General features: G+C 41.8%; 1 protein-coding gene and 1 long non-coding RNA gene across 20 annotated transcripts in view; both read right to left on the bottom strand.

Annotated features, from left to right (window-relative positions):
• The window catches only part of ANO4 (anoctamin 4), a 419,392-nt gene that overhangs the window by 317,559 nt on the left and 82,065 nt on the right, over positions 1 to 19,768 (bottom strand). For 2 of the 19 annotated variants that reach the window (XM_081595431.1, XM_081595433.1), the window contains exon 1: positions 18,470 to 18,848. The exons of 9 other annotated variants lie outside the window; for them this stretch is intronic. The gene's annotated coding sequence lies outside the window, so the exon portion shown is untranslated. Of the gene's footprint in view, positions 1 to 17,999; positions 18,213 to 18,469; positions 18,849 to 19,768 lie in introns of those variants that run through there. 8 more of the 19 variants (XM_081595427.1, XM_081595430.1, XM_081595423.1 and 5 more) reach the window with 5 other exon arrangements.
• On the bottom strand, positions 11,751 to 18,881 carry LOC145546996 (uncharacterized). The gene is made up of 2 exons (XR_014083440.1): positions 16,129 to 18,881; positions 11,751 to 15,483 (listed from the first exon to the last, which is right to left on the bottom strand). It is a non-coding gene; the product is annotated as an uncharacterized LOC145546996 (long non-coding RNA).

The raw sequence follows: 19,768 nt of genomic DNA, 5'->3' as shown, positions 1-19,768 counted from the left end.
TCTCTCCTCTCCTTCCCAGGCTTACTTCATTGCTCTCAAACTGATGCTAACAGCCCCGCTTTGCCTTTTGAAGTGGCACTAAAAACATTTGTTCTGGAACTCAGCAGGGCATGAGCAAGATCGTATTTCCCAGGTAGGGAGATGGTGGAGAGCTGGGGAAGCAGAATCAACATCCAACATCCCTGAGCAGTAGCTCCTCCTCTGGCCTTGCAGTCCCCCAAAGAGCCCCGTTGTGCCTGGTCACATTGAACTCATTTGAAAACAGATTTGAGGCACTTTAAGAAATACAGGTATTCAAACTAGCTTTTAAAATACACATCTTTTAAATTAAAAATTCAAACAAGATAAAGACATGAAAAAATGAAACAAGATTAGTTTCAAGGAAAAAGGAAAATTTAAACTCAAATTCAGCAGAACATTAAATAATTTCATCTTTTCAAGGGTCTATAACCGAATCTGTACACCTGAAACTAATATATTGTTAATTATACTTCAACTAAAAATTAAAAATAGACCCTATACTAACACTCATTATTTATTCTTTACCAAATACCTTGCTAGTTGAGAAAACATAGATAAAATACTGAACTTAACTATGAAAACTATATAAAATTCAGGCTGACTCACTGAATAAATATTTACTATATGCCTAGGAGATGTCTATTGTGTGCTAGTTACTATGCATTGTTCTAGGCACTGGGAACACCAATGAGCAATATACTCCCAAATCTTCACCTTCTAGTCAACCGAAACAGGGAATATGAAGACAAATGGGTAAACCAGAGAGTTAGAAGATGGGAAGTACTTTGCAGAAAAATTAAGCTGCAAGGGAGACAGAGAATGTCAAGAAGTGGGAAGTACAAACAGAGTGGTTGAGGAAGACCTCTCTGAGAGCCTGGCCGGGGACTTGGAGGTAAGAAGATAGATAAAGAACAGTGTTATAGGCATGGGTAGTAAAATGTGCAAAAGTCTGGGGCGTGAAAGTGTATCACGGCGTGCTGAAGGAGCAGCAAGGAGGCCCCTACAGCTGGAGCAGAGTGAACTAGCCGCGTATAGCGGAAGAGAGAACAAGGTAGGGTGAGGAAATTATTTAGGTCCATGAAAAGTCAATAAAATGTTAAGGTAGAACTGACATGACATGACTTCTGTTTTAACTGGATGACTCCAGGCTTCTGTGCTGAGAACACAGTGAAGAAGTCAAGGTCAAATAAGAGAGGCCACTGCAATGATCCAGTCAAGAGACAACAGTGGCTTTGACCAGGGTGGTGGTGAAGTACACAGTGACAAGTGTCATACTCTGATCAACGTTCTGAATCTACATTCTTTGCCTAAAGAAGAGACTACCCTTTTATCGTTGAGATTTTTGCTTTGGGTTAAACAAGTATCAGGCTAAAATTATCTCGGTCATATTACATGGAGTAGATTTTGGATTTTCAAACGCTTCCACTCATGTATGTCCTAAGATTAAAAACAAAAACCTCTGTATCCCCTCCTAAAGTCTCGAGTCCCCTCATGAAGTTTTAAGTTGACATCACCGTAAATTTACATAGGATTACAAAGAACATAATTTCTGGTAATGTAAACAGCAAACTTTTAAAATATAGCTTCTCTATCTCCTAAATGGTTAGCTTTACCTCAAGGGGCCCAGGCTTCCGGTCAAACAGTATGGGTATGTCTGTGAGGATGTTTTGGGGTGAAATTAACGTCCGAATGAGTAAAGAAAGCAGTTTGTCTTCCTCCCTCCTCCCACCCTATCTCACCATGTGAGGATTTCATCCAATCCACTGAAGATCCGAATAGAACAAAAAAGCTAAGTAAGAGGAAACTCCTTCCTAATAGCCTTGGATTGGGATGTTGGTCTTTTCGGACCATTGGATTTGAACTGAAACACTGGCTCCTGAGTCTTGAGCTTGCCAGCTTTGGGACCAGAACTTAGCCCATTGGTTCTCCTGGGTCTCCGGCATGCCAACTGTAGATCCTGGGGCTTCTCAGCCTCCAATCCCAACAGATAATTCCTTATAATCTCAATATTTCCTTCCCAGCCCCCACAACCCCCTCTCCCATATGCGGATGTGTATATATGTATGTATGTATGTTATTAGTCTGTTTCTCTAGAGACTCTTCACTAATATAAACACCATCATCCATTTTAAATACAACCAAGTTCAAGCTCCTCCTATCAACTGGAAATTTTATATAGTTTTTTTTTTCCATTAACTTTTGTTCAGTCTACTTCCCCACAGAACTTTATCCCAACGTAGGAGCATGTGTTATACGTTGTGAAGTCTTTTACAGCCCATTCTACCATACTTCTCTGCAAGAAAATATTTCAGACTGCTGCTCTGTCCAGTGCCCAGGTGGATTCTCGACCCCTGCACAATACACTGAGATCTGGGACGTATAAGGAGATGACTTCTTGGCTAAAATGGGCAATGAGTAACAGTGAAAGAGGAAGTAAGAAATGAAAGTCCAGACATTGGGAACCGATACCCTCAAAACCTTCCACGATTTAAGTGTTCAAATACATCCCAGGAATACCTGTTTTAAACCCCTGGAGTGGACTACCCATTTGTCTGATCACTGAGGAATTTTCTGTGTATAATCCTAGCCTAGTTGTTGAGTGTCCCCTATGCTGCCATTAGAAATCGATGGGGGGATGTGGGGGAAGCCTCGGGCAAATGTGTCTGTTAGCAACTCAGCTCACTCTGAAGGATGCTAACCCCATCTTTAATTTGGAGAAGGAAATGGCAACCCACTCCAGTATTCTTGCCTGGAGTATCCCAGGGATGGGGTCACCCAGAGTCGGACACGACTGAAGCGACTTAGCAGCAGCAGCAGCAGGGCACCAAGTCTCTCCTGAATTGGCCACACAGAATGGCTGCACTCTAGGCCTTATGTGTCAGGAAGTACTGCCCCATGTTCCAAGGCAATGAATAGTCTCAAACCCTTAGTCGAGAAAAACAACCACAGGGAAGCCTGCTGGAAGGACAAGGAGTCCATCTAGCTCTCCTATCAGTGGGCCAAATCAGATCCACAGAGAACAGGGTACCACAACAGAACCTTGCCGTTACTCTGGCAAAATTTTGCTTTGAAGCGATGCTATTAACCCAAAAACGTTTTAGGAGAATCAGCCTTACAAAACTTCCTTTTGAAAACAAAACACAGTGTACTCTTCATGGCGACTCCTGGGAGAAATTCTCGTCTGATGTTGGTGCCAAGAGTAGTTATCATCATCCTGAGAAACTGGTTTCTCTGTACTCCTCCAAGTGTTTCCCACTGGCTCACAGAAAACTTAAGGGCAAAGTTTTGGCCCCCAGAGCCTACACTTAGGTCAGTCTGACACACGATTTAATTCTATTCCTGGTCCCATTTTGTATTCTTAGCAGCCAAAATTCCTTGCGGCATGAGGGAATATACATACAAATACCTATACATGTTTGATTGAAGACTGGAGGAGAAGGGAGGGACAGAGGATAAGATGGTTGGATGGCATTATCGAGTCAATGGACATGAGTCTGAGTGAACTCCTGGAGATAGTGAAGGAAGGGAAGCCTGGTGTGCTGCAGTCCATGGGGTCGCAAAGAGTCAGACATGACTTAGCGACTGAACAACAATGACCTAAACATGTGTACACAGGCTGGAGTTTTGTCCTATAATCTCATGCTCCTTCCACATCCTTTTAGATCTACAGAGCTACTTCCCTTTAAAATATTGCCTATTTTTTTAATGCTTAGAATCATGGATATGCTATAGATTGTCACACCAAACCAAGGTACCAAGAACATAAGGTACAATCATTTGGGCCTCCAAAAATAATACAAAACTAAACAGGATACAGGAGTATTTAAACAACAAAACAGTAACAAAAACCAAAATCTAATTTTAGCTTTTGATTAACAATTGTTTGAGCTCCTACCTTGTGCCAGACACTAAGCTAGATATAAGGATTAAAAAGAAAATAAGAATGGTTCATAATTCAAAAGGACTACTGTGGTTTGTGCAGGAGAGGAATTACAAATGTGTCTGCATGTATATACATACATATACCCACACATGTTATATCATTAACACTGACATAAGTCTACATAAGGTTATAAAAACAGGGGAATGTTAATGCCATCTCACGCTCAGTTATGGATAAAGGATTCATATTGACTGTCTTTGTTGAAGGGACTCCTTATCTATTACTTTGACTACTATAACAATTGAAAAGTTCTTTAATTTTATGACTTATGATGACAAGAGCAGGTTAATTCAAGAAAGAATGAACCCACCCAACTCAGTGAGGACTGTGCACGGTTTACTGTACAGTTAACCGGAGAATATCAGTCAAATTAAATGCCTTATTCAGTAGAGACTAAGTCTCTACTCCTGCCCAATTTTAGTCTCTACTCCTATTGTGTAAATATGCCCACAGTCCATGATAACTGAATCAGTTTGGGATATGGTTTTCATTCTGTTTTGCAGAGGAAATTTACATTCTTATAAGAAGGAAATGGCAACCCACTCCAGTATTCTTGCCTGGAGAATCCCAGGGACGGGGGAGCTTGGTGGGCTGCCGTCTATGGGGTCGCACAGAGTCGGACACGACTGAAGCAACTTAACTTAAAAAGCAGCCTAAAATCCTCCAAAAGGCAGGGTCTGACAAAGAGGTTGGGATCCATAACATTTTTTTCATGATTGTATTTTCAGTTTTATGACATAACACCATGTGATTTACAGAAACATACTATTTAGAATGAATAGCTCTGCAAAGATAACTCTCAAAGATAAGGGAACTAGCCTTAACTCTGAAACATATTATAACCTTTAGCTAATGGAGAAGAATACCGAGGTTTTAGAAACAACTCTCTTTAGCTAAAAGCACTTGGAGTAAATGTTAGGCAATTTATTATGTTCAGCCACGTTTCATTCATTTCTCCCCACACTCCCAAGGTTCACGATCTGTGGGTCCTTTTCTGTGCCCCCAATTTGTCCTTCTCCCACGTCAATCCAGTCTGGCAATTTCTTATTATCAGGGCCCTGATTATTCTTTGCTGAAAATTCTCAGGCTGTGAAATTGCTTAAAGTTAAATTTTAGTGTAGATTCTTTATCAATTTTATTGCTCAGGAAAGTAGACACCATTCATATACTTTCAATTAACCCTATTTAACACAGCCTCAGACAGAGTAAGGGAATTCTGGGAATTCACTATTGAAACATTTCACACATTCCAGTGTGGTTTGCAAGTATACAGATGTACAATAGTTCACCCTGCAAGAGGTCACGGTGGCCCACTCTGCAATCAGTTGCACTGACTGCTCATGCTGAAGTAGCCCTCGCCAGCTAGTCTTTCCTTATCTCCCTTTAAAATATTCTGTGCTTGCATCTTGCAGCTCCAGTGTGGAGACAGACCCACCTCTCACCACCTCAAAGGCCACTCCTCGGGCCATTAGCTCCTCTCTTCTGGAATTCTCCACCAGTCCCCTCACTGATTATTTCCACCCTGACTCCCGACTGTGTTCTCCATGCAGCAGCAAGTGAGATCCTTTCAAGGTTGCCACTCCTCTACTCAAAACACTGCCCGGCTTCCCATCTCACTCTGAGAAAGTCTAACATCTACCATGACCTCTGGCTCCCAGCCTCATTCTCCTGTCCCACTGCTCCAGGCCTCATGTTCTCCTCCCTATTCTTTGTTCATGCCATGCACAGTCCCTATTCAGGGCCGGTCCATTGGCTGTGTCCTCTGCTTAGATTCCCTTTTCTCATATATTCCCTGGCTCACTCCTTTCACTCTGCTCAACCATCATGTTGCTGACAGGACTGTCCTGACCAGCATACTCCATACCACTCTCCTTTCCTTCATTCTGCTTCATTGCACTTACCACTGCCTGCCACATTTTATTGATCAGCTTCTTTGCAGGTCTCCTGTGGAACTTCTCTGGAAGCAGGGAGCATATCTACATTAAATACTGCTGTATCCCTAAAGCCAAGAACAGAGCCTGGCCCACATGCAATCATAATGAGTAATTGTTGAATGAATCTCATATAAGGTTCTTCTGTCATTCCTCATGCCACTGGCCCAGTTTAAACTAGTCTTACTGGGCCCACTGCTACAATCTCTGTACTCATTGTATGCACATGCCCTTCCTCCCCACTTGACTCCTACTAGAGTGACGGGAATCTGCAATCTGACCTTGACTGCTCAAAGTTTTCTTCAACGCCTATAGAATATAGCAAAATCTCCTTAGCATGGCATATTAAGCCTTTTGAGATCTGGCACCCACCTACTTGCCAAGCCTCATCTCCTACTCTGGCCCCATAGGCTCAATTACTTGCAGATCAAGTTATGCCACAGTGTCTTCGCACTGGCTCACTTCTCTGCCTGGAGCAGCCCCCTCTGCTTTGCCCACCTGGAAGCAGCTCATCTAAGTGGTCTCAGTTCAGATGATAATCCTCAGGGAAGCCTTCTCTGATTGGCCCAGGACAGGCCTAAACCCTCCCCTCCATGCTCCAGCTCTACCATGCATAGGTTTTCAAGCAAGCACACTGTCGTAGTATCATAATTATTTGTTTTCAGGTCAGTCTCCCAGTGAATGTTGAAAACTCCCTAATGAAAGGAACCACGTCTTGTTAATATTCATATTCCTAAATGCGTGGCCTATGGTAAGTGCTCATTAAATGTCTCCTGAGTTAGTTAATAGATAAATGAGTTAATGGAAGAATGTAAAAAGGACACTGTGCAAAAGGATCAGAGTAACCGGTCCTCTGAATTTGGGAGTGTGAAAAACAAATTCAGTTGCAAATTGAAAACAAATACATTTTCATGGTTAAATCAACAAGTCAAAATATGAGGTTTTAAAAAAGGAACAACAAAAAAATCAATCACATCTATATGGATTTTTAAATATTTTTCCCCAGGTAATTTATTCAGTCCACAGTGCTCAATGAACACTCCCATTCCTTTCTCATCTCTCAATACTTCTGGAAATACGTGAAGACTAGTAAGGACTTATCATAATACCATAACAAATAATTTATTCAAAGAAAAGATACTATTGGTACATGTGAAGAATGTTAAAACACTACTGAGCTTCACAAAAGAAGATTTGAATAAATGGGAACCTAGACCCTATTTGGGGACAGAATTAATTCAATTTCATAAAATACTTTCCTTAATCTATAAACTTAATTCAACCCTCCCCCTAAAACATGATTTTTAAAGAACCAAACTATTTTCAAAGTTCATATAGAAAAAAGAATGTAAGAAGATACAAGAAAATCCTGGAACAAAAAAATATTAATAAAAGAAGACTAGCCATCCCAGATATTAAACCATAGGAAACTAAAAGAAATTAACATGTGCAGTTATCCAACAAACTGACAGTCAACAAAACAGAGTAAACTCTCCAAAAATAGCTCTAACTGCAGAGGGGATTAAAAACAGGATGCTACCCTTTCCTTCCACTTTCACCCTGGTCAAAGTAAAAATCATCTCTCTCAAGAATTATCACAGTAAAAGCAAGGGAAAGACACATCATTCAAGAAATGTTTGGAGAGAACTGGGTAGTTATTGAAGAAAAATAAATTCAGATTTCTATTTCATTACTACAGCAAAATAAGTTTGAACCAAAGAAGTACATGAAAATAAAATCTTCATAGAAGTCCAACAAGACATTATTGAAGGATCAATTTTATGATCCCAGAGTGGGTTAGGCTTTTTGATTATCATACAAAATCCAGAAAGAAAGAAACATATGACAACTTTAGCTATATAAAAACAAAGCTTTTATGCCCAAAATGTCATAGACAGTATCAAAAGATAAATGGCAGAACAGTGGAAACCATTTAGGGGAAAATCATATCAGAAAATGTTAATTTCTTTTATAAAGAGATCCTAAAAATTAAGGTCAAAACTCAAATCTTAAAAGTAAGCTTGCAAAGGGCACAGAAGAGAAAGATATGAAGAAGTCACATGAAAAGATACTCAAATTAAACTATGAGATGCTACTTTTCCCCGGCAGATTAAAGTCAACAGCAATTTGGTAAGAGCTATTAAAATTTTCAACTCACAAGTTGTGTGACCCAGCATTCCACTATTAGAAATCTTTCTTGTATACTTACTGGCATATAACTACTCTTCTCTAACCACCCTGCCCCCATCTCTCAATCCCCTTTCCTTGGTTGTTCTCTCCAGAAAACTGCAAGTCACAGTGCAGCAGTAGCTTGTCTACACCGTATACCATCTGAAGAGTGATCATTCCTAAGCCCTCTAGAATATCAAGAGTCAAAGGAATGTAATCATATTTGCTTCCATCCTGTGCTTTTCTCTTCAATCTCATCTTTTTCTTTTCATGACAGAAAGTTGCTTCCTGTGTCTAGTAGATCTTCCTCCCATTGACCTCTTTGGCCAAGTGGTCCTTCAGCTCTCCTGTTCCTACGTCTCTTTGATTCATTTATGATCCAAGTGAATTTTAAATCACAATAAGCCTCTCAGAGACTGAGAACAAAACCTGTGAGATCCATCCAAAAAGCTCCAATGTGAAATCATTAATCACAAACGTGAAGAAGAAAGCACAATCTGAATTATTAAGGAAGAGTTCTGCTAGGCCGGTAAATATATACACGAAAATTTCTCCAAATTCCTAACAGCAGAGAGGCAATGATAATAATGAGCTAACAACTGTTAGGCTGTGTGACTATCTTGTAGCCACTGTGCTAAGTACTTTCCAAGTACTATCTCATTTAACTCAGCCACTCTATAAAACAGAGATTATTAGTTAACCCCCTTTTTATCATTGAAGACAACGCGATACACAAAGAGAGTAAGTAACTGGGACTTCCCCGGTGGTCCACTAGTTAAGACTCCGTGCTTCCACTGCAGGGCATGCAGGTTCGATCCCTGGTCAGGGAACTAAGATTCTGCATGCAGTGCAGCCCAAAACAAAGAAAATTTCTTGAACTGAATAAAAATGAAAATACAACATATCAACTTAGAAAGTAACTTGCTCAAGATCCAAAGGCAAGTAACTAGCGGGGCCAGCATGGGAACCAGCCTGCCTCAGAGCAGCTCTGCACCACCAGAAGATATTTTGCTTTAAATCCTAATTTTTTTAGAAGTCAGGTAGAAAGTATTGACTGGAAGCTTGCTTGGAATAGAATGGAACACTGATACTGAATTCAAGATCACACAGAATATAGAGTGGGAATTTTTAGAAATCCATAAATACTGCTTTTTGTTTCAAGTCATTATTTCCATTAACCAATTCACACAGATGTTCTACATTAGGCAGCACCTGTTTCTGGAAGCGTTGCTCATTGACACACATATGTCTCGCAGGCTTTATCCTCCTTCCCGAACTGAAATTCCTTGCTAAATTTCCCATGTGTTCATTCCAGTTCACTCCCATCTCCCTCTCCTAATGAGTTATGCTCACTGGTGATGGCCACCATTTCTCTGTCTCCCACAGTCCCCTAAGCTCACACTCTGTCTCCAAGAACAGCCTAATTCACTCCTCTCAGATTCTGGTGAGAGAGAGATCTCTTCCTATTCCATACTGCTCCTTTAAATTCTGACAATTTTACCCTTCAGAAACACACTCATATGAGCTTTGATGTCTACAGTACTTTTCCTTTAAGTCAGATCAAAAACTGAATTCCTGCTTCTAACTTTTGCTCACAGCACTCCAATGGTTTCAACAGTTGCACTTATGTAGCAGGAAAAAAAAAAAAAACTCGTTTTGATTTATTTATGATAGACTCATCAGAAAGCAAATATAAAAACAGGCTGAAAACAATAAATGAAGAAAATGATTCAAACATAACAAATAAGTTAAATAAATCAAAAGAAAGCCAAATGTGAACATTCATTCTTTTCCCCATAGTGCTTATCACCATCTGACATGCTTTGTATGGGCCAAAATAATGTTTCCTCCTCGCCTCCTACCACAATGTTTGCTCCATGAAGACAAGACATTGACCATTTTGCCTGTTTCCTCAGTGCCCAGAACTGAGCCAGGAGCATAGTATTATAAGCGTTCAGCGTGCACGTTAGTCACTCAGTCATGTCCTACTCTTTGCAACACCATGCCAGGCTGCTCTGTCCATGGAATTCTCCAGGCAAGAATACCGGAGCAGGTTGCCATTCCCTTCTCCAGGGGATCTTCCTGACCCAGGGATCGAACTAGGTTCTCCCGCATTGATGGCAGATTCTTTACCTTCTGAGCCACTAGGGAAGCCCATAAACGGTCTAGTCCTCGTTAAATGAGTAACTGAGTGAATGAAGCTGTTCTATCTCATCATCTCTCACTCCGTAAACAAGATTTGCTTTCATACTCTGGCCAAGATATTTAGAGATCCTCTTCAATCTTTTTTAGGTTACTTTCAAGATGGAAAGTCATCTGATCAGATCCAACTCTGAGATGTACAAAACTTAACTACTCACCACTTCCTAAACATATGTTTCCTGACTCTAAAAAGAAAAAAAAAGGAGGGAAGACACAGCAGAAATCATACTTCAGGGATGAACTAACACAAAATTTTCTAAGCCACTTTCTCACCTACATGAAACTAGTTCATGCATGCCTATACCCACTGGTTTATAAGATGATGATTATCAGTTCAGTTCAGTTGCTCAGTTGCTGCTCTTTGCAGCACACCAGGCTTCCCTGTACTTCACCAACTCCCAGAGCTTGCTCAATCTCATGTCCATTGAGTCGGTGATGCCATCCAACCGTCTCACCCTCTGTCATCCCTTTCTCCTCCCGCCTTCAATCTTTCCCAGCATCAGGGTAAGATGATTATATTCTTTGTAAATAGCACAAGGCTAATCACCAAAGAAAAAAGCCATAAATTATTAGCGATAAAGCACCAAAGGGCCTAGGGGGTTCTTTACACTCTGGACAGTGTGTTAACAGGCACTTCAGTGACCTCGGTCCTCAACTCGCTCTAGGTCTAAAACTGATTGATTTAGGTTAGATTTCCCAGCTTCACTTCCTTGTGATGACTTTGAATGTCAAACTGTACCCTCAAGGGCAAAAGGGGTGGGTGAGAAACACATGTCTTATGCTAAGCAACTGCATTTCTCCCCTGCTGAATACAGACTTTTGACTTAATTAAACCCAAGGAGAGATTCCAAACAAATTTCTAACTGGCTTTTTCTAGACTCTATTATCTCCCAACTTACAGAAATCACCAACTGCCTCTCAGATCTTCTGATACCACTGCCATCTCTCCCAACCAAAAGTTCCTCATCCTCTTCTGCATTTTCCACTACCCTCCCTACAGGCCCATCCCACTCCCTTTACCTTCCAACCAAAGCCACCACATTGTTGACCCACCATCACATCTCTAAGTTCTTACTCAAGCCAGCCCCTCTGCCTAAAATGACCTTTCTACTTCTGTCACGTCTGAAGTCTACAGCCTACTATACTCTGTCTGCCTTATAACCAGGTCACAGAATAAGTTCTCACTAGTTTGTGGCTTTTTGGAGGACAAGAATTACACTGCTTTTTTTTTTCTTTAAATCTTTCATTCCCGGGGACCTGACACAAGGCCCTGCTTAGAGAAGACACTTAATAAATTCTTACTGTTTATTGAAACTCACTGGGAGGCAGAGACATTTTCTGGGATTTCATGAAGAATTTCTAATGGATTACACAGGATGGCTGCCAGTCTCTTTATCCTTCTCAGTACAATTCATACAGTCACATTATTTTGAAAAATTAAGTTTTCCACACAGAGCAGCCATTGCCAATACCAGCGCCCTAGGTTTTCTGTGGTGATTCTTGATCTGTTTGTTCAAGAATTATTGTTATTGCTCAGTCCCTGACTCAAGAATTATTGGGTATATGCTATTTAGCAGTCACTCTGCTGGGCCTTGGGATATACAGATGAAGATACGGTCCCTGCCCTCAAGGAACATACTGTCTACTTGGGAGACAGGCAAATAGACAAGTAATTATAATAATAGTTTATAAAGTCCTATGAGGTCTATATCAAGTCCTACGAGGTATGTAAGAGGACAGACAGGGTCTACCTAGCTCAGCTTTGGGCACAAGGCTCAGTAAAGGTGGTAGGTGTCAAAAAATTTCCATGGGAAATGTTGTCTGAGCTTGTCTTGAAAGTTAGTCTCAGGAGAAATAGTATGTGCAAAGGTACAGAGGCAAGTGAGAGCTCCTTACTTCTGAGCACTGCAAATGTTTTGGTATTTCTGGAATGTTCTAGGGGAGTTGCAGAACAAGAAGCAGAGCATAGAAGTAATGGATGTACATTATAACAGGCCTGGTATACAAGGCTAAGGAGTTTGGTCTTTAACCTACAATGAGTTCCATGGACACTGTGCTATCCAGACTATGAATTTACAATTCCAGGAATCAGGCTAGTTTCGCCAAAAAATGCAACAGTCATCTTGGTGAATCCCAACAACAGCACAAACAAGTTCAGCTAATTAATCTCTTTTGTTCAATCAGGTAACAAAAATCACAAGCTAAAAATACTATTTTGGAAAATGGTAAAGATATACCTTGCAATGACAGCAAAGGTGCTTTTTTATGAAAAGAACTTCTCAGTGGAATAACCACAGGAAAGAACTGCCCAGGCAAACTGTTTCTCAACTTGGGCTCTTTGAGAAACCATCATGAAACAGTAAGCAGACCACTGGCTGTAAAAGTCAAGAGACGATGAACTCCATGAGGCATCACTAGACTGAATGCCCTCAGAGCAATGGCGGCATCCAGCTGTGTCACCGGGAAGTCCCCACTGCCCGGCACTAGGGTGGACACATCAGGTGCTCAATGAATACTGGAGTAAATAAACAGACCAAGGAACTGATCCGTAAACATCACCCCCTCAACAGAACAGAAACAGCTGAAGCCCAGGGGGTGGGAAATCAAGCATAATGTTTTCAGAATTCTTGAAACGTTCGTAAGAAAAGCAGTTTCAATATAAAAAAATGCATTTCCGCACAAGCATAAACACGTGACCATAAACAGTTGCTTGATGTGACTCACTCTGACTGGCACAGCCACGTAATCTGCATGAAATAACCCCAGAAATAATGGACAGCAGTGAGTTAGATGCCACAAAGCAGTTTTGTGAGCAAAGAATGACACAGTAAGTGTCAGCTGTGTATCGTGGAAGGAGCCCCACACCAGGAGTGGAGCTGGTGTCTCAGTAAATCCATGCACATTGACTCAACTGTCTTGCCCAGGTACTGACCAGATCTCTCTCCTGTGATAGTGACTTAACTTCCCGTAACTTTAGCTTTCTTATCTATGAAACCAGAGGGTAGGTAAGATACTCCTCAAGGTCCCTTTTGATGACAAGGAGAGGTATTTCAAGGTGTCCCTGGGGAGCAGGTAGTCGCCATACCCACATAAGCCCCGATCATGAAGGATCACCATCAGCACATGTTTCTGAGTAACTCTGATGATCATGTCACTGTCATGACATGCTGGGGCCTTGTAGGGTTAAGGGAAGGCACAGCCCATTCCCCATCCCCCAGGAATATCTCATCTGGGTCAACTGCCTTAGAAATCACCCTTCTAGTAAAAAAAAAAAAAAAAAAAAAGAGCTGGAACAACAGTTCACCATTTTTAAGTGATTGGGAGAGCCCTCAGATTATCTGGGGCTTCCCTGGTGGCTCAGACAGTAAAGAATCTGCCTACAATGTGGCAGACCTGAGTTCGATCCCCGGGTCAGGAAGACCCCCTAGAGAAGGGGACGGCTACCCCCTCTAGTATTCTTGCTTGGGAACTCCCATGGACAGAGAGCCTGGCAGACTACAGCCCATGGGGTCGCAAAGAGTCGGACATGACTGAGCAACTAACATTTTCACTTTCACACTTCAGATTATCTGGTCCTCCAAGCCCAATTATGAGTTTGAGTCTGACAGCCAGTTCGTGGCTGAGACCAGACAGGCACTTGGGGTCCTGAAGACATCCTGCTGGGACTGCCCGTGGTCTCTAATGATGTCCAGACACTGTTCCCTCTCTGACACTCACAGGAGGTCCCCAGTGGGAGACCAATGGGAAAAATGTAAGTGAATTCCTGCTGTATGACAATATGTCTGCTTCCTATAAGACTGGTTGCAAGCCAAAAGGTCACTCAGCAGATGCCTAGTTAAGGGTCAGAGATTTCTATTAGAGCACAGGCCCACCAAACCTATCATTATGCATTTTTAACAGTTTCTTGACTCTTCAGACTTAAGGGCCAACTGCCTGAGTGGAGAATTCATGCTAAGTATGGGGAGGAATTTTTCCCCTTTCATCTTACATTATTTTCGGGCTGTGATTTGACTCTCCTCCAAAATTCTGCCAACTCCCTTTACCACCCAAGAGATATAACTTGCAACATAAACATTTATGACAATGTGGGTAGATTATTAAGCTCCTAAGGACATGATTTTTTTTCTGCAAAGCTGACCTAGTGACTATAGTCCTAGATGAATTCAGAAGGGAGACACAGGTCAAAAAGGCAATCTTCAACACAGCTCATGAAGAATCTCTCCTCTTTTATACAATCTGAGTTGCCAATTGACTAGCAAGTTCCTTTCAAAGTAGATCACCATAGCTGGTGTTGGAAGTGGTTTTGAATCTCTGTTAAAAAATGGTTCTCCCTCTATGTAGCTTTACATGGGAGTTAAATGTTCTTTTTACTCTTTAAAAAGAAAAGGGCTCATAGAGAGATGGTAAAGGAATATGTCGCCTTAATTATATTTTAAAAAGCCACAGGAAAATTCAGCCAACATCCTTAATGATATAGTTCATTCAATTTCCAAAGAAAGGCTGTACCCACAATCAAGTGATTTTATTTTGTATCATCCATCAACTCCCCCTCCTTACCAAAAGACCTTTTAAATAGTAAACATGTCAAGATTTGAGGGCATTCCAACCTAGACAAATCTAGAATGTCATTAATTAAAATGCAAAAGTGATTCTATTTCTGGTCCTAGTAATCAACTATGGAAAGTAGTTTCAATGACAAGAAGGCCTGCAGACACATGTGGTTATAGTTATACTAACAGGGACAATTTCTTCTCTCAGTTACATGATTACAGGTTGAGCACAAGAGTGAAGCTGAAGAGAAGAGAAGCTGTTAACCAACTCATTAATCAAACAATCTTCTTGAGTTTATAGGTGGACACATATGCATGTCCATGCATAGAAACATAAAGCAGAAGTGGGAAAGAAAGCAGAAAGAAGATAAAAAATGGAAAATACTGACTCAGAATATAAGCTATAGGTTTCAAATTAGAACATCATCAAAAGAAACAGTAAAAGCACTGTTTTAATGACAATTGTATGAATAACTGTATCTACGTCTATCTAGGTGTTTCTAGACCCATTTCAAGTAAATACAATTTGCTAGGGTTGCAAGCAAAATTGTTTGCAAGACATAGCAGCTAAACAAACATACACACACACAAAATGTTGCAGTGACTACATCACAACAAGAAGCTAAGAGTTACTGGCTCCATTCAGTACAGCCTTTACCAATATTTCCTGCAGTGGTTGTATATGCTGCCTTCAGAGACTCTGCAAGAGAATTAACCTGACATCATGCTGTGAGACAAGCAAACACTAAAGAATGCACTCTCCCAATTCAGAGAAATTCCCAAAGGCGTTATCTGGAGGAGGGGTGTGGAATCATTGGGGAAATCCCTACTAAAAAAAAAAAAACTAGCTGGAGAATGCAAAGCAGAGTCTCAGAAATGTTTCTCCTCCTCTCTAAATGAGCATGCTACAAATACTGAAAATATGTACACAACAATCACAAGTAAACAATACATTTGTGAATATGCTGCATATATACAATTCTGATGGCACAGATCAATATTCTGCTCAGTAAAATAAAGGAAGCCCACAGCATTTTCTCTCAAAGCTAATGTTGCTACTAATTAAAACAAAAGATTTCTAAATGCATCTGAAATGGCCTGTCTTGTTAAATGCAGGATCTATTTCCAAGACACCCAAGCTGACTCTATAACTCTTTCCATCTTGATGAACACGTTGAATTGCCAAGCACCTGATAAAAATCCTTGCAATTGGAGGGGAAATGTTTAAGCAAAGTAAGAAAACACCAGTAGAGTTGAAAGTCAACAGCTAAACATTAGAATCAAAGGAAGCAGAGAAGTCAGCCAGTTAAACCTGCAGTGGTTGTATATGCTGCCTTCAGAGACTCTGCAAAAGAATTAACCTGACATCACGCTGTGAGACAAGCAAACACTAAAGAATGCACTCTCCCAATTCAGAGAAATTCCCAAAGGCGTTATCTGGAGGAGGGGTGTGGAATCATTGGGGAAATCCCTACTAAAAAAAAAAAAACTAGCTGGAGAATGCAAAGCAGAGTCTCAGAAATGTTTCTCCTCCTCTCTAAATGAGCATGCTACAAATACTGAAAATATGTACACAACAATCACAAGTAAACAATACACTTGTGAATATGCTGCATATATACAATTCTGATGGCACAGATCAATATTCTGCTCAGTAAAATAAAGGAAGCCCACAGCATTTTCTCTCAAAGCTAATGTTGCTACTAATTAAAACAAAAGATTTCTAAATGCATCTGAAATGGCCTGTCTTGTTAAATGCAGGATCTATTTCCAAGACACCCAAGCTGACTCTATAACTCTTTCCATCTTGATGAACACGTTGAATTGCCAAGCACCTGATAAAAATCCTTGCAATTGGAGGGGAAATGTTTAAGCAAAGTAAGAAAACACCAGTAGAGTTGAAAGTCAACAGCTAAACATTAGAATCAAAGGAAGCAGAGAAGTCAGCCAGTTAAATAACAACATTGCTCCCAGCCATGACTAAGTGTAAGGAAGTATGGATATTAGAATAGCTAATGCAAACAATGATGAAAGTATTTCAAACATTATTTAATGATTCAGAGGTTACAGTATGCAATGATCCTAATTTGTTGCTGTTATCCTATTTGCTGGTTTCACTGTGAAGCTGGGATATAATGTAAACATCTACAAATTCTTGTTCTTTGTTTTAATGTATGCTTTCATGTATTTAAAGAACCCTTCACCAAAACCAACCACATGTACCTAGGGAACAGGATAAAAGCATATGTCTGATGTCATCACCACTATTTTAAGACAAATCCACACTGAGGGTAGAAATAAAAGTGGTGAGAAAGAGCAAGCCAGTCAAGCAACTTTACATTCCCAACTCCCAATCAACAGGGAGAAAGACCAGAAATTTCACCCCACATTTCCCCCTCCCTAGAGTTAAATGGACTACAATCAGAAAACCCACACAAAATCAAATAAGATAACCCATCTCCAGTCCAAGACTGGAAAATAACGAGCAGAATGAGAACTGCAAAGCTTATTCTTTGGAATGCTGCGTTGACCAAAATAATCCAAGACACCTGCTACCAAAAAAAAAGAAAAGACAGACATCTCCCTATGAGAAGAGACTCCCCTTTAACCCTAGGTTCCACAAGATAGAGCTATACTTTGTGTTCTCCATGTGTCTCCTTTGGACTTTCAGGGACTGCCAGTAATTGACCCGAAGTGTGGTGCGGAGCCAGCAGCCTCAGAGACCAGGTGAAAAATCAGAACACGAATCTAAGAGTAAATGCCCTGGAACAAAACAACCGGCCTGATGTCACCGCAACACGCGGTGCTTCCTTCCTTCCAACCCTGCTTATGTTCTGTTAGCAAAGTCTAACCATTCGAACAGCCTCCAAGCCTTTTATCTACCAGCGGGAGGATGGAAACTATGTTGTCAACTCAAAAAAACGTGCCTCTTGTCACTGCCCCACCACCCTTGGAAAAGGATGGAAAGAGACCCGTCTGCAGAACAGGCTCCCTGAAATTCCAAAGAGGAAAAAAGCAATGAGGTCATGCCGTCTACTCCGTCCGCCCGCACAGGGGTCCTCCCGCCGCCGCCAATGTTACCGCCCAAGTTGTAAAGCCCACGAGAAAGATGCAGGGCCGGTGTGGACCCACAGGCAGGTGCTTAAGGCGCCGCTGCCCCCAGCCGACTCCGACATAACTCACACGTGTGCCGTCGTCTCCGGGAAAGATGGAACAGTTCGCTAGGTGGGCCGATCAGCCCGGCCCTTCCGGATTCAGAGAGTGCACCTGAGCACGCCGAGGGTTCATCTCGCCCCCAGATTTGTCAGTCGCCCTCCCCGGATCCCCTGCACACTGCTGCAGTTTACCATCATGCTCACATCTCCCTGGCTGCCGCTTCAAGGACAAAGAGAGAGTGCTTATGTTTCCATCATAGCCGAGGAGCTCCGTTTATGGAAACAATTTAACAAAACAAAAAGACAAACAATCCAGACAAACGACCCTCCGGCATTTTCAATAGCTGGATTCCCCCCACCCCCTACCCCCAGACGTGGACCCAGGAACACTGGAGAAACGCAGAGACAGAAGGTCACTAAGCTTAGCTGGGAAGAGAGCGAGCTAGCTAAGCGTTCACTTCACTGCAGCAGGGCTGCTCATTGAATGCAAGCACTTACCATAAAAATAGAAAGAGTCAACAGTAGAAGGGATCCTTCCTCAGAGTCTTAGACAGAAAGAAATCCACCGCGGAGATCTAGGCAACGGATGAGGCCAACAAAGTGATGAAAGAAGAGAAAACCAAGATACACAAGTCCTTCTCAGCTTCCCCCACCCCGGGCCCGCATGCAGTTGTTTGTGCTGTAAAAGCTCTGAGAAGTCGGAACAGGACTCTCCCGAGGGCGAGCTGGAGCGCGAGCAGCCTGGTGGATTTCAGAGCATCACGCCCAGGGCTCTCCTCCCCTCCTGGGGCAGGGGCGGCGAGGTGGGGGGAGGCTGAGCACAAGGCCGGGGTCGGAAGGTGAAACGAGAGATGGGAAGGCACCTCTTTGGAGTGTGAGGAACTACCGGCTAGAATTTCAGAATTCCCCATCAGTTATTGCCAGCGACCAATCAGCCCAGCCAGGGGGCCGTGTCAGTGTGACAAGAGAGCAGTGTCCTGCCTCAGCGAGGCAGGACAGCCCCCTGCGTCCACCAGAGTTGGGCAGGATTGGCATCTTCTCCTCCTCTTCCCAGCTGCTGATAATATTTGCTTTGTTATTAAAAATAAGACCCAAAGCCCCATAGTTATACCAACCAATCAGGAAGTTTGCTTAAGCATCCCACAGCATCTCTGCAAGAAGCCAGCCTTGAAACCCATCCTAAATGACATCTAACGGCACCTCACAGACCAGACAGCCCTGATGATGTGAGCAGAGAAGTCACGATGAGTACAATAATGACACTTTGGACCATGAGCTGCTTCATGCCCAAGACACAGGATGAAATATCAGGGACCTGGATCCCATTTTCACAAGTGAGACTTTAAGACAGAAATGGGTTAAAGGTCTCTCTAAAATCTTTCAGTTTTGATAAATTTTCTTATATAGATAGAAGTACTTGTTAGAGACAGTTTATAAAGATAGTGACACTTCTTTTTGAGGTTTCTTATATCACCTATAAGACAGAATGCATGGATTTGGGTAAAAATACCTGTATAATGATGAGATGGTTGGATGGCATCACAACTCGATGGACATGAGTTTAAGTAAGCTCCAGGAGTTGGTGATGGACAGGGAAGCCTGGCATGCTGCAGCCCATGGGGTTGCAAAGAGTCAGACATGACTGAGCAACCGAACTGAACTGACTTGTATAATAGTTCATAGGCACACAGAAGTTTGAAAAACTGAGCTGGACTAATAAAACAGGGAAATGAGCAAATTTTGTAGTAGTGACTAACAAGTAAAGAATATTATACTTTTTCTGCCTGCCTTTCTTGC

This window comes from Giraffa tippelskirchi, chromosome 4, assembly GCF_054371585.1.
Source record: "Giraffa tippelskirchi isolate mGirTip1 chromosome 4, T2T-mGirTip1v1.2.pri, whole genome shotgun sequence".
NCBI classification, from domain to species: domain Eukaryota; kingdom Metazoa; phylum Chordata; class Mammalia; order Artiodactyla; family Giraffidae; genus Giraffa; species Giraffa tippelskirchi.
This window is presented reverse-complemented; position numbering and strand designations above follow the sequence as displayed.